The 14068-nt window shown below is 38.8% G+C and overlaps 1 pseudogene; it reads right to left on the bottom strand.

The window, feature by feature from the left end:
- Window positions 1–13534: 13534 nt before the first annotated feature.
- On the bottom strand, window positions 13535–13689 carry LOC122441165 (annotated as a pseudogene).
- Window positions 13690–14068: the final 379 nt, after the last annotated feature.

Here is a 14068-nt window from a genome sequence, read left to right as displayed (position 1 = left end):
TGCCCCATTGCCTGAGGAATTAAAATCTTACTCGTTAGGCTCAGATCTTCTTAAAGTCTGGTCTCAGCCTCAATCGGCACAAAACATGCTCCATCTCTACTCACGCTGTGCTCTCTAGCAGCAAAATCAAATACAAAAATGTTCACATGTAGTAAATGATAAACTATTTGGCTTAGTAAAGCCATGTTTTTTTCAACCTGTGGTTTAAGGATAATTAATGATCATTTCATACTACTACACAGGGGTAGGTTTGGGAGGCATAGTGAACATTAGGAATAATAAAGAGGACACGGTGGCAGTGATCCACATTTCTCACCCTGATTTGTTCAGGTCTAACAGTTCTTTGCATACCCCCTACTTTCAACTTTGTATAGCTTTTTACATTTTACTTAGAGCACACGCTCCTTACTCATGTACATGGCTGTTCATATACAAAAATGTATATGTTTACATCTATACATTCAAAATAACTATTTACACACAAAATGCATTCCTTTAACAGAAAGTAAGTTTACAGAACTACATGTTGATTTTCTGAATGTTTCTTTAAGTCTTCAGCACAGTTTCTATACAGGGATGAGAGCTGGAGATTCGTCACCTATTTTAACCAAGGTGAAGACACAAGAATTCTTCCTCTCTATGAAACTTTGAGCTGAAAAATATCTTCCTGCTTAAAAAAAAGAAAGAACTTTCTCTCTGCTGAGTTGTAGCTGTATCATGGATAAGCCATAGGAGCTAATACTTTATAAAAAAACAAGGTGGGTCTGGTTTGGTTCCCATGTAGAGGGCTTGGAAGTTGCCACGCCATCCTAACAACTAAGAAACTGAACAAACTGAAAAAGTGAACACCTTTTCTTGGATTCATAAGAGAGGGGAGGACACATGGCAAACTGCTCTCCCCAAGACTGGAGACACAGGTGAACATGGCAAGTCAGGACTTATCAAAAACAGAAACTCATAAACAGAAATCAGTGCTGGGGAGGGAAAATCTCAACTGCAATTGTTGAGTTAATGGAGCTTCAGCATGAACAAGTCTGAGAGTGAAAAATTCCACTGGGATCTAGTCATGGAGGAGGTGGGGTACACACACTTTTTATACTTTTGTGACTTACCACCAAGAGCCAGACTAGGTTTTCACAGTAAACATTGAATGAAAATCTCTTTATGTTTCCGGGATGGGGAGAGGAAAAGAAGTAATTTTGAAATATTCCAGAGCACATTTTCTTCCTAACAAGGTAGGTACTCAGGAAAAACGATTTAATCAGAGCCTAACTTGCTGGGGTTTTTTATAAAAGACTAACTGATCTAGGCAATGGGAAATATCCAGCTCCAGCCAGCTCTTAACATTCCATGTGAGAAAAGAGAAATACTCAAGTCTAGTCCCTCGAGTCATTTTGTCCAGTTAAAGGAAGAGGAGGGAAAACTGAGATGCACTTATGAAGTTCACAGCCCGGGGGTATAGGCCCATTAAAGACTCGGACCTAACCATAGGACTATAGAACACGTCCCCTCCCTCCATCTCCTTGCCACCGATTACTGTAGGTCTGTTTACAACAGATACTTTTATCTGTTGCATCGCATCTACCTATCAAGAAAACAAACAAACAAACAAACAAAACCTATAAGGCAAAAGGCAATAAGCCCAATCTGAAGGGACAGGACAAACTTAAGAACCAGGCATGACAACAATGTTGGAATTATCTGACCGGAAATTTGAAACAACCATGAACAGAATGCTAAGAGCTCTAATGGATAAAGTAGTTGTTGTTCAGTCACTAAGCTGTGTCTGACTTTCTGTGACTCCACGGACTGCAGTATGCCAGGCTTCCCAGTCCTTTACTATCTCCGAGTTTGCTCAAACTCATGTCTATTGAGTTGGTAATGCCATCCAACCATCTTTTATCCTCTTTTGCCCACTTCTCTTCCTGCCCTCAAACTTTCCCAGCAACAGGACCTTTTGCAGTGAATTGGCTCCTCGCGTCAGGTGACCAAAGTATTGGAACTTTCTCCAAAGTACTGGATAAATTAGACAGCATGAAAAGACAGAGGGGCAATGTAAGTAGGAAATGGAAATCATAAGAAAGAACCAAAAAGAAATGCTGAAGATAGAAAACACTGTAACATAAATTAGAGATGTCTTTGATGAGCTTGGGCTTCCCTGGTGGCTCAGAGGGTAAAGCGTCTGCCTGAAATGCGGGAGACCTGGGTTCAATCCCTGGGTCAGGAAGATCCCCTGGAGAAGGGAATGGCAACCCACTCCAGTATTCTTGTCTGGAGAATCACAAGCACACAGGAGCCTAGTAGGCTAGAGTCCACGGGGTCGCAAATAGTCAGACACGACTGAGGAACGTCACTTCACTTTTGATGAGCTTATTATCGGAATGGCATAGTTGAATAAATAACCTCTGAGAATATATCAATAGAGGCCTCCAATACTGGAAAACAAGGAGAACAAGATTGGCAAAACAATGCAGAAATAGAACAAAGTGTGCAAGAATGGGGAGACAATTCTAAAAGGTGCAAGATACACATTAATGGGAATAACAGAAGGAGAAGAAAGAGAGGAAGAAGCAGAGAAATATTTGAAATAATAATGATGGAGAATTTATCCAAATTAATGTCAGAGACCTAACCACAGATCCAGGAACACCACATGGGATGACTGCTAAAATAAATCTACCCGTTGGCATATGCGCTTCCTAGGTGGAGCTTGTGGGAGAACCCACCTGCCAATGCAGCAGATGGAGAGACTTGGGTTCGATCCCTGGGTCGGGAAGATCCCCTGGAGGAGGGCATGGCAGCTCACTCCAGTATTCTTGCCTGGAGGATCCCATGGACAGAGGAGCCTGGAGGCTACAGTCCACGGGGTCACAGAGAGTTGAACCCAACTGAAGTGACTTAGCACAAATAGGACAACTTGGCATATCATTATCAAACTACGGAGCATCAAAGTTTAAAACCTCCTGAAAGAAGTCAGAAAAAACAACGTAGCAACAACAACTAATTACTTTAGAAAGCAAAGGTAGGAATTACATCTGACTTCTCAAAACCTGGGCAGACTAGAGAGAGTGGGGTGAAACAGTAAAAGTGGAGACAAACACCAACCTACAGTTTTTTGTTTTTTCGTTTTTTTTACCCTGCAAAATTATTCCTCAAAAGTGAAAGAGAAATAAAGATATTCTAAGATAAGCAAAAATGGAGGGAATTTATTGCCACCTGCCTTACAAGAAATGTTGAAAGAGCTTCATTAGAGAAAAGATGTGATATTGATTAGAAACTCAGATCTACATAAAAATGAAAAATATTGAAGAATAAGTGAAGGTAAAATAAAACTTTTATTTTTTCATTTCATTATAATGTTCAGTTCAGTTCAGTCACGCAGCCGTGTCCAACTCTCTGCAACCCCATGGACCACAGCACGCCAGGCCTCCCTGTCCACCACCAACTCCCAGAGTTTACTCAAACTCATGTCCATCGAGTCGGTGATGCCAGCCAGCCATCTCATCCTCTGTCGACCCCTTCTCCTCCTGCCCCCAATCCCTCCCAGCATCAGGGTCTTTTCCAATGAGTCAAATCATCCCATCAGGTGGCCAAAGTACTGGAGTTTCAGCTTCAGCATTAGTCCTTCCAATGAACACCCAGGACTGATCTCCTTTAGGATGGACTGGTTGGATCTCCTTGCAGTCCAAGGGACTCTCAAGAGTCTTCTCCAACACCACAGTTCAAAAGCATCAATTCTTCAGCGCTCAGCTTTCTTTATAGTCCAACTCTCACATCCATACATGACCATTGGGAAAAACCATAGCCTTGACTAGGCAGACCTTTGTTGGCAAAGTAATGTCTCTGCTTTTTAATATGCTGTCTAGTTTGGTCATAGCTTTCCTTCCAAGGAGTAAGTGTCTTTTAATTTCATGGGTGCAATCACCATCTGCAGTGATTTTGGAGCCCAGAAAAATAAAGTCTGACACTGTTTCCACTGTTTGCCCATCTATTTCCCATGAAGTGATGGGACCATATGCCATGATCTTAATTTTCTGAATGTTGAACTTTAAGCCAACTTTTTCGCTTTCCTCTTTTACTTTCATCAAGATGCTTTTTAGTTCCTCTTCACTTTCTGCCATAATGGTGGTGTCATCTGCATATCTGAGTTTGTTGATATTTCTCCTGGCAATCTTGATTCCAGCCTGTGTTTCCTCCAGCCCAGTGTTTCTCATGATATACTCTGCATATAAGTTAAATAAGCAGGGTGACAATATACAGCCTTGACGTACTCCTTTTCCTATCTGGAACCAGCCTGTTGTTCCATGTCCAGTTCTAACTGTTGCTTCCTGACCTGCATACAGGTTTCTCAAGAGGCAGGTCAGGTGGTCTGGTATTCCCATCTCTTTGAGAATTTTCCACAGTTTATTGTGATCCACACAGTCAAAGGCTTTGGCATAGTCCATGAAACAGAAATAGATGTTTTTCTGGAATTCTCTTGCTTTTTCGATGATCCAGCAGATGTTGGCAATTTGATCTCTTGTTCCTCTGCCTTTTCTAAAAGCAGATTGAACATCTGGAATTTCACTGTTCACATATTGCTGAAGCCCAGCTTGGAGAATTTTGAGCATTACTTTACTAGCGTGTGAGATGTAGGTTTTTCAAAATAATATAGAAAGGCATTGAATTCCATATGTTTATAGACACATCATACACACACACATATAAAGCTTCCCCAATGGTTTTGTGAGTAAAGAATCCGCCTGCAATATATGAGATACAAGAGACAAGGGTTCATTCCCTGGGTTGGGAAATCCCCTGGGGGAGGAAATGGTGGCCCACTCCAGTATTCTTGCCTAAAAAATCCCATGGATAGAGGAGCCTGGTAGGCTACAGTCCAAAGGGTCTCAAAGAACCGGACATGACTCAGTGGCTAAGCACATCACATCATGTATATACACACACACACCCCCCCACACACTTACATGCTTATATGAAAGTGAAATAAATGACAGCAATGATATAAGGGTTGGAAAGGATTAATTAAGATTATTTTGTTGTTATAAGGTGCTCACATTACCTTTGAAGGTTGTTTTTTATAGCTTAAAAAAAAAATCTCATGGCTAGAGTTTTAAAACCTTGTGAGTGGATAAGAGAGTTTAGCAGATGGCATAAAGTATAGAATTTATATTCCTATACTTAAAAATAATTTAACATGAAATTACCACAGAAGTAGTATGCTGTGATATTTCAGAATGTGAAGAGTGAGATCAATGGTCTAACAAATTATGTCATACCACCAGCACCATGGGATGCCATCCAGCAGGAAAAAGGAACAGCGATCAACATCTAATGGTGGTCCTCATAGATCACAATTTAGTTATGCCTAGCCATAAAAGCCAGTCTAAAGATTACATGCTGTATGATTCCATTCATACAACAATCACGGAATGACAAATGATAGAGATAGATAGCAGATTAGTTGGTTCCAGGGTTAGGGAGGGGGCAGGAAGGGAGGTGACTACGGCAAGCTCAGTAGCACAAGGGGCTTGACTGAAGTGTGGCTGTTGTGAACAGAAGTCTACATGCCTTGAAGTGGTACAGAACTAAATATGCATGCACAGTACGTAAAGCTAATTAAGTCTCAGTAAGATTGATGGATTTTATTAATGTACTTTTGTGATGCATATGAGTTGTAATACTGTACTATAGCTATGGAAGATGTTGGGAACCGAATGAAGTGTACATGGAGTTTCTCTGTGTTATTTCTTACAAGTGTATGTGAATCTACAATTATCTCAGGAAAAAAAAAATTAAACTAAGGGGCAAGATAAAGAGCATCTGAACAAACACTAAAAACATTAAATACCAATTCTGAAAATGAAACATAAATTCATTAAACAAATTCATTACAGTATATTTTAGGTTGATGACAAGTTCTGATTCTGAATCCAACTATTTCAGTTCCTATAAGCCATATTCAAAAACAAGTTGAATAGAAAAAAAAACAAAAAACAAACAGAAAAAACATAACTAATATTAATTGAAACTAGCTGGCAGGAAATATGTGATTGCTCTAGTAATAACTGGTACAAAAAATACAACTTCAAGTATTAATAATCCAAAATGAAATTGCAGCATGCATATAAAAGAATGAGAAAATAAGTATCAAATACTCTCAAAAGAATAAAAAAAAACAGAAAAAATTCATCCTGAAATATAGGAATATTATGCCACAACAATCCTACATGAATTTGAAAAATTAATGAAGCAATTACAGTTACAATGATACAACTCAGAGCAAACACAGGGATTCAGATAGGCAAATAAGAGGAGGTGTGTAATACACAGAGGATGTGAAGCATGAATTGTAAGATTTTAGGAAAGAGATTGAAGGGAAACTTATTTCAGACATAAAAATTAGATTACAAGAACTTGAGAAAGAACAGACCCCATAAAAGCTCAACAGTTAATATGGAGTATAGAATGAGAAGACAGATAAAATGAAAAAGAATTGAAGGAATACCTGAAAACATTCAGATAGGATGGAAGTGTAACAGACACTTACCGTGACCTCCCTCGTCTCATGCTTACCATTTCAGAGCATCAGCCATGCTTTCACTACCAGCATCTCTCTTTTCCTGAAAACTTTTTCAACTTCTGGAGCCCTCTCTGCCTGTGCACACGTAAGCTGGATGTGTGATAAAAACATAAGTTCTGAAGAGCAGACCTTGATCCATGCCTGATAGAACTTTCTTACCCCTCCACTGAGTTTATCCTGAAGCTTTTTTTTTTTTTGTTACTAGCTTTGAGTTCTTCAGTGGGTTGAGTTCATGCTGCCCATTATGGCAGTTGATAATAGATACCCTTTATTACCTGCCTTTCTTTTCCTGTTTTCCTTCCTCTTTCCCCTAGCAGTTTTAATTCCCATTAAAACTACTTGTGTTAACTATGGCTTGCCCAAATGTTTCCTTCTAGCAAAACCCAAACTAGGAAAGGTACTAACAGCCATGAACTTTTGAAGCAGTTTTTCAGGATATAATTTGGAAATTGAATCTTCATTGTCCAAATGACAAGGATTATGTTTCAGGTGCTAAGTGGATGGTGATAATCCTTGGTGGCTGAATCATCACAAGTAACATACTTCTTACATGTGATACAGTGGGATAAGTCAGATCTGGAGAGAGCTCTGTGGCTTATGCAATATACCAGTGGAGAGAGAGTGGGGCAGTCGGTGATTGTAAGGAATGTGGAGTTGGTTAAGCACCACTGAAGTTGTGTTGCGTGACTAGCTGCTCAGCTGTGTCCAGCTCTTTGCGACCCCAGGGACTGCGGCCTGCCGGACTGCTAGGATGGGGCATGGGGCAAGCTCAGGTCGGTCAGCTACTGACTCAAACGTGGTATAAAATGTACAAAAGAGACTTCATCACATTGTAAAGAGAGCCCAATCTCTTGCATCAAAAGGCAAGCCTGTACTCAAATTCCTGCCCAAGTCCTAATTTTAAGGAGAGAAATGCGACAAATAAGGCTGAGTGTAGAGCACTGGCAGGCCTCTGAGACTAAATTAAGGACGAGGACGAGGATGGAGCAGGACCTTGAGGCCTGAGACAAGGGTACCTGCGCTGACATCCTTGAGCACTCAGACCCCCCAGAGTTCTCTGGAACCTCTGCTCTTATAGAAGTCATCAAGAGACCTACCCTTGACTCTGGCATGCAAAGACATTACATGATGTCTTGCAAGGCAATAATTCATCATATTCAAAGTCTGAAGTCACTACCCTTGATTGTTTCTAGATAAATAACTATGGCCAAGTTTCAACATGGAGTAACTGGAGAAGTATTGTGTCCGACCCAGAAAGTAAGAGGTTAACCATGAAAGGAACTGAAATGACTGGTTAATAAATCCTGGAAGGTAGTTGAAAATATGCATGGGGAATTACCTTGAATGTAGTAGACCACGAGGATGGAATATAAGTCTGCATAAACAAGATTTAATAACAGTGGGACCCTTTCTCTTTGTTCATCATTTAAAATTCTGGTAGGAGTATGGCACAATGATATCCTATAGTTAATAAAGTGGAGGTTCTGCCACTGCCTTGACAAAGCACTGAGGAATATATTCTGAGATACAGGTATGCTAGAGCAGAGTTATTATGTAAGACTGGAAAACTCAACTCACCATGTGAATCTCATTAAAACAATAACAAATGCACTAGAGAACGGGACGCTAGTGTCACTAAGAAGCTCAGCAGCAGGGCTCCTCTGTAGGGGAGCCCTGATTATACAGATAATTGCTGTTGAACTTGATTTGAAGGTGTCACTGGCAACTGCAGAGTTCTGGAGCTGCTGAGACCTATTGTCAGCATACTTAGAAAACTCAGCAGTGGCCACAGGACTGGAAAAGTCAGTTTTTATTCCAATCCCAAAGAAGGGTAATGCCAAAAATGTTCAAACTATGGTTACAACTGGGCTCATTTAACATGCTAGTAAGGTAATGCACAAAATCCTTCAATCTAGGCTTCAGCAGTACGTGAAGTGTGAACTTCCAGATGTGCAAGCTGAGTTTACGAAAGGTAAAGGAACCAGAGATGAAATTGCCAATATTCGTTACATCATGGAGATAGAGAATTCCAGGAAACATCTGTTTATGCTTCACTGACTACACTAAAATCTTTGTCTATGTGGATCACAACAAATTGTGGAAAATTCTTAAAGACATAGGAATACCAGACACCCTGACCTGTCTCCTGAGAAACCTGTATGTCGGTCAAGAAGCTGCAGTTAGAACCAGACATGGAATGGACTGGTTCCAAATTATTAAAGGAGTACATCAAGGTTGTATGCTGTCACCATGCTTATTTAATTTATACGTAGAGAACATCATGCAAAATGCCAGGCTGGATGAAGCACAAGCTGGAAGCAAGATTGCTGGGAGAAATATCAACAACCTCAGATATGCAGATGACACCACTCTAATGGCAGAATTGAAGAGGCACTAAAGAGCCTCTTAATGAAAGTGAAAGAGGAGAGTGAAAAAGATGGCTTGGGACTCAACATTCAAAAAACAAAGATCATGACATCGAGTCCCAACACTTCATGGCAAACAGAAGGGGAAAAAGTGGAAACAGATACTGATTTTATTTTCTTTGCCTGCAAAATCACTGCAGGCAGACGGTGACTGCAACCATGAAATTTAAAGATATTTGCTCCTTGGAAGGAAAGCTATGATGAACCTGGACAGCATATTAAAAAAGAGACATCACTTTGCCAACAAAGGTCCGTATAGTAAAAGCTATGGTTTTTCCAGTAGTCATGTACAATGTGAGAGTTGGACTATAAAGAAGGCTGAGTACTAAAAAATTGATGCTTTCAAATTGTAGTGCTAGAGAAAACTCTTGAGAGTCTCTGGGACAGCAAGGAGATCAAACCAGTCTATCCTAAAAGAAATAAACCCTGGATATTCATTGGAAGGACTGGTTCTGAAGCTCTAATACTTTGGCCACCTGATGAGAAGAGTCAACTCATTGGGAAAGACTCTGCTTCTGGGAAAGACTGAGGGTAGGAGGAGAAGGGGGCAACAGAAGATGAGATGTTTGGATGGCATCACCAACTCAATGGACGTGAATTTGAGCAAACTCTGGGAGATAGTGAAGGACAGAGAAGCCTGGCATGATGCAGTCCACGGGTGGCAAAAAGTTGAACATGACTTAATGAATGGACTGCAACAGTTGACCACACTTCAGTATCAGAGATTACACATAAATATTACCATGAAGGATTTGGCAAAAGCTCCGCACAATGTAATTTCTACCACTGAGTCTTCTAACAACATAAACTTGTTTCAACCATTCAGCCTAAATACCGTGCTCGTTACATAAGTGCATAATTTTCAATGCCAGCTTTTGATCTGAGTGTCACTCAAGTGTTACAGTCTTCCAAATTTTCCAATGCAAAAGCTGCAGTAGTATTTCCCTTTGTGGAGAACAGCATATTCAAAACTCAAGCTGACCTACAAGTCACATGCCTCTTTCTTGGTGGTAGGAGTGGGGAAGTACAACAGCTTGCTCTTTGGGAGGATGACCCAGTGGATCGTTCCACTGGAAGCACTGTAAGTTTGAAGTGCTACCTTATAGACATGGCATACTCTTGAAAGAATTGATATCATACCCCTGGTTAGTGTGATGGTGTGTCTTCAGCCAGGGAGTGGAAGGGGAAGAGTCCCTGCTCATCATCCTTCCCAGTGATTCACCTGAGAAATGTGAGCTTCTCTTCTCCACAACTTTTCTCTCTGATGAATGAGAGTTCCTAGTTCCCAGGGAGGAACAATGCTCTGTGAGAAGCTATGGTATGGGGTTCCATTAAAATTAACCCTAATGCCACCTCCCATTTTGTGCTCCTCATACCTGTAGTCAAAGAAAGGAGTTATTGAAGCTCTCAAGTGTTACTGATCATGGTTATCAGGAGGAAAATAGGATTTTTGCTGCCTAGTGAGGGCAGAAAGAGTCATCAAGGTATCCAGAAGACTCAATGGTATGCCTATTAGTGTCAAACAAGGACTATGTTAAACCTTATATAAAGTCTTCCCAAAAGCTAATCATAAAAGGAGAACATAAAAACTAATGTGGGTAGCTATGTATAGATGACCAAAAAGTACGCATCAATTAGGATGCACCAGCTGCAAAAACCAGAATCATCACACTGGCTTAAGCAATGAAGTGACAAAGTATTTTCTACATGAGAACCAGAGTTAAGTAGTTCCAGGTTGTTTTAATAACTCAATATCAAGTCACTATAATTACATATATTTTTTATCATCATCTTTTCCCCTTGGTGGTTACAATGTAGCCACTTTGGATCCCAATGGCACAATCTTTATTCTAGCACTGGACGCAATAGAGGAGAGGCACAGTGTAACTTCTTTCTCAATGTAAGGTATCCTCTTTACTTTCCTATCTTATTTCCCAGAAAGGTGCCAACAAGTTACACTGCACTTGGCCTCCACTTTGAAATTTGATAACATACTAAGACTGAGTGCCCAAGTAACCCCTGGCTTTGAGTTGGAATACCTGGAGAATATTTCTTTGGCAGTTTGAATAAAGGTGGCCAAAACTAAGAAAAGTAAAAAAGAAATTAATCTCTCATGCAATCCAAATATTTTAAAATATGATCATACTGATGGAAAAATTGAGGCTGATGGGAATTGTCAACAAATCACCAATGTAAATCCTAAATGCAATGAAGTTAAAAAAGATATAAACAGGCAAAAGAGGCTAGAGAATAGCTTTGCTAATGGATCTCTTTGGTTTATTTATAAATCAGGCAATGAAACAGTCACTTTATTAGCTAAACATTATAACTTGTAGTGCATGGTTATGTGCCCTGATTAACAAATGTTATTAGATGTTTAAGGATAAAGTTATGCATATATCTGTAATTTATGCAGAACAAATATCAAAATAAATCTATAATGAATGTTTACAACACCATCATATTTGATTTATTTAATATACACTTAAAATGAAATCATTTTAATTGCTTCTTCAAGCAGATTAGCTCTTCAAACAAACTAATAGAAGTCTTAGATTATATTTAAACATACACTTTTTATGTAATTAAAACATCCCCTTTATGAAATTCTTTATGTAATAGCTTAAGCAATGCCAAAACAACAAATTCATTTGTTGTTAAATGTAAAGTTTCTAACATAAATACCTATACAATTTTACTCTACAAGTTAGAAAAATAGCTATCAGCAGTTCTTTGAATCCATATCTGCTCCATTTTATGATATATGTATTTGTCTTTGCATTACAATTCACAGAACAGTATCAACTATCATCAAGTAAAAACAAATCCTAAATACTGAGGTAAGGACTATTAATACTACTTGGGAATTTATAAGATATTATGTGATTCAGTCAGTTTATTCATTTAATGAATATGTGTGGCATAAATGGGTAGTGTGCTGTATATGAACATGAATAATGCATCCTTTAAAATATAAAATTTTCACTATAATAAATAGTTATAGATGCAGTTGCATCATTTCTGATGAAAACTATAGGGACTCTGTGCCTTCCTGAAAATGTATGTTTTTTCATTGCACTGGGCAAATGTTTAATGATAAATCATAGCATTTTAAAATCACTGGTAGCAAAAAAAATAAACCCAAAACTTCAAAATGTGATTTTAAAGCCAACTTAAATCTTGATTAAGGATAGCTGAATTATTTTTTTGTAGCCTGTGGACCTCACTTTCCATGTTGTCTCTGCCTAAATAAAAATTATAAGAGAAAATTCATGCATTGGTTATCTATTTTAAAAAATTGCAGATATAGGAGATGATAAAAATGCCCCCCCCAAAAAAAATGGTCCCCAGATTTTGTGAAACTAGAATACTGGTGATATTGTATTTTTCAAATTTTCAGCTTCTGCTAAAGTTGATGTAATGTAAAGAAATCACTCAGTCGTGTTGACTCTCTGTGACCCCATAGACTGTAGCCCACCAGGCTGCTCTGCCCACGGAATTCTCCAGGCAAAAGTACTGGAGTGGGTTGCCATTTCCTTCTCCAGGGGATCTTCCCGACCCAGGGATTGAACCCAAGTCTCCTGCATTCCAGGCAGATTCTTTACCATCTGAGCCACCAGGAAAGCCTAATTCCCTCAAAAGCTGTCTTTGCATGCTTTCTATTTTCTCTGCCTATCAAAATTTTAACCGATTTACTCTGCTGGACCAGCCTATATTGACATACCACTTTTTTAGAATTTCTACATGATCTATTTTTCATTTAACTTCTCTGATTCACATCACCCAAGGGAGTGTTTCATGCTATAAAGACCCTGAGTGAAAATAGGGATAGAACAGACTTTTATCATTACTGGGATTCATCCAACCTCATGGGACAGATTAAGAAACACCAAAATATGATAACAGAAAGATCTGGAAAAAGAATTAAAGATATCTCACTGTGAATTTCCTTAATTTTGACCAAGTCAAACTTTTGTCATTCAGATTTGTATTAGTAGGAAATGATCACCCCACCCAATGAAGATGTTCATGTTTAGATTATTTCTGGATTTTATTTCTGGACGGACCACAGCATAATTTTATTTTTATTTTTATTTTTTAGCATAATTTTAAAAGAGGGAAAATTTGGACACACAATGGTGACACAATTAGAGAGCACACAATGAAAAATCCTTTGAACCATAAAGAAAAAAACGCATCTTTTAAATTACATCATACACCCAAATACTTAAAAATCAAAAATACTACATGAGAACTTCAGGTTACAAGGTGGGAAATTAAATATATCTCTTTACTGTTCATAGAATGCAGTACACAAGTTTCCGTGCCTTTGGCCAGGGAAGGACGCCAGTCTTTGGCCAGGAATATCATAAATTAGTATGCTAGGTCACAAGCCCACAGAAATCAAGCCGTTCCTCTACCTTGCCTAACTGGTATTTGCCACCATTTACAATTAATTTTAGTTGGACTTTCAAGTGCTTGTATCTCTTTCAGTATATAAATGGATTTTTTACTTATATGTATTTGTTTAAATTCCACCCCCCAAATACCACAAATTATGCAGACCAGTTTTCTACATTTAGGGAAATCACAAGGATTCCAGATCCACATCCAGAATGCAATGGATGAACCTCGCCCTGGGAAAACCACCTTCCTTATCATGGTATCTCCACTGTTGAGTATTCAGTATAATAAATACATTTTTTTAGATTCTTTCTGATGTGGACCATTTTCATAGTCTTTATTGGATTTGTTGCAATATGGTTTCTATTTTATATTTTGGTTTTTTGGCCACAAGGCACATGGGAACTTAGCCCCTTGACCAGGGATCAGACCCACACCCCTGCACTGGAATGTGAAGTCTTAACCATTGGACTGCCGCGGAAATCTCAATAAATGAATTTTTTAAAGTAAATTAGTTTTTGAATAAAATACATATTCATAAAATCACACAAATCATGAACGCACAGTTTAATGAATTTTTGCTAACTAAACATATTCATCCACCCCGTAAGCTGATCAGGAAATTGACTAAATTGACTATAAGCACCACATCTGAAGT

This window comes from Cervus canadensis, chromosome 4 (assembly GCF_019320065.1).
Source record: "Cervus canadensis isolate Bull #8, Minnesota chromosome 4, ASM1932006v1, whole genome shotgun sequence".
In the NCBI taxonomy this organism is placed as follows: domain Eukaryota; kingdom Metazoa; phylum Chordata; class Mammalia; order Artiodactyla; family Cervidae; genus Cervus; species Cervus canadensis.
This window is presented reverse-complemented; position numbering and strand designations above follow the sequence as displayed.